Below are 1799 nucleotides of genomic sequence, written 5' to 3'. Positions count from 1 at the left end.
TCTAACCTGTATTTCTTCTTTCCTTCTTCAACTGTGGGGTTAGTTCTTTTTCTAAGTCCTTAAGGTGTAAAGTTAGGTGGTTTGAGATCTTTGTTTCTTAATGCTGGTGTTTATGGCTATAAATTTCTCTTTCTGAACTGCTTTTAAAAAAATTTTAGTTGGCATAGTTTCAGACATACAACATAGGGATTCAACAGTTGCATATATTAAACAGTGCTTACCACCATAGGTGTAGTTATCATATATCACTATGTAAAGTATTTCAATTACAATATTAGTGACAATATTATGCTGTAATTTTCATCTCTGTGTCTTACTTTAGAACATGAAGTTTGTACCCTTTACCTATTGGATCCATCCCCCACGTTCTTGCCTCTAGTTATCGCCTGTTTTTTGTTTTTGTCTTGTTTTGTTTTTTGGTATTTGTCCAATTTTTTTTTTTTTTTTGCTTGTTTTGTTTTAGATTCCACATACAGGAGAATCATAAGATGTTTTCCTCTGGCTTATTTCACTTAGCATAATACCCACTAGATCCGTCCATATTGTCGCAAATGGCAACTTTCATTGTTTTTTTGTGGTTGAATAATGTGTCATTGTATTATTACCACATTTTCTGTGTGTATTCATCTTTTTTTTTTTTTTTTTAAAGTAAGCTCTTTGCCCAAATTAGGGCTTGAACTGACAATCCCAAGACAGAGTTGCATGCTCTACTGACTGAGCCAGCCAGGGGACCCCTGCATTCATTCATTGATGACCCTTAGGTTACTTCCGTATCTTAGTATTTAAAATACTGCTCTGGCAGCACATATACTACAACTGGAATGATACAGAGAAGATGAGCATAGACCCTGCACAGGGATGACATCCACATTTGTGAAGCATTCCATAATTTTTATATATACGATGGAATATTACTCAGCCATTAGAAAAAGAAATCTTTTTTTTTTTTTAAAGATTTTATTTATTTATTTGACAGAGAGAGATCACAAGTAGACAGAGAGACAAGCAGAGAGAGAGAGGGAAGCAGGCTTCTTGCTGAGCAGAGAGCCCGATGCGGGACTAGATCCCAGGACCCTGAGATCATGACCTGAGCCGAAGGCAGCGGCTTAACCCACTGAGCCACCCAGGCGCCCAGAAAAAGAAATCTTACATTGGCAATGAAGTGGATGGAACTATACTAACCAAAATAAGTCAGAAAAAGGCAATTACCATATGATTTCACTTATATGTGGAAATTAAAAAACAAAACAGGATCATAGGGGAAGGGATGGGAAACTAAAATAAGATAATATCAGAGAGGGAGACAAACCATAAGAGACTCTTAACTATAGGAAACACTGAGGGTTGCTGGAGGGGAGGGGGGATGGGGTAACTGGGTGATGGGCACTAAGGAGGGCACGTAATGTAATGAGCACTGGGTGTTGTGTGCAGTTGATGAATCACTGACCTCTACCTCTGAAACTAGTGATATGCTGCATGTTGAATAATTGAATTTTAATAAATTAAAAAAAAGAAACTGGGATTATTAGTGTAAGAAAATATTAGTGTAAGAAAGTGTATTAAAATATTAGTGTAAGAAAATATTAGTGTAAGAAAAGTGAGGTGTGACCAGGGCAAAATGTAAATGGAAAACGGGAGCACCTTTTCCCTCCAGCATTCAGAAGGCAAGCTATTCTTTTCATGCAGCTGATTTATCAGCATATATTAGGGTTCTCCAGAGAAAGAGAAGCAATAGGATGGATATTTGTATACCTAGGTAGGATGGGTATCCATATCCATATCCAATCCATATCCAATTT

The 1799-nt window shown here is 36.9% G+C and overlaps 1 non-coding gene across 1 annotated transcript; it reads left to right on the top strand.

Annotated features, from left to right (window-relative positions):
• Window positions 1–790: 790 nt before the first annotated feature.
• Window positions 791–893, top strand: LOC125084137 (U6 spliceosomal RNA). Its single transcript, XR_007122496.1, has one exon. It is a non-coding gene; the product is annotated as a U6 spliceosomal RNA (small nuclear RNA).
• The last annotated feature ends 906 nt before the right edge of the window (window positions 894–1799 follow it).

Source organism: Lutra lutra, chromosome 13, assembly GCF_902655055.1.
Source record: "Lutra lutra chromosome 13, mLutLut1.2, whole genome shotgun sequence".
NCBI classification, from domain to species: Eukaryota; Metazoa; Chordata; class Mammalia; order Carnivora; family Mustelidae; genus Lutra; species Lutra lutra.
The sequence above is the reverse complement of the archived record's forward strand: the minus strand, read 5'-3'. Positions and strand labels throughout refer to the sequence as shown.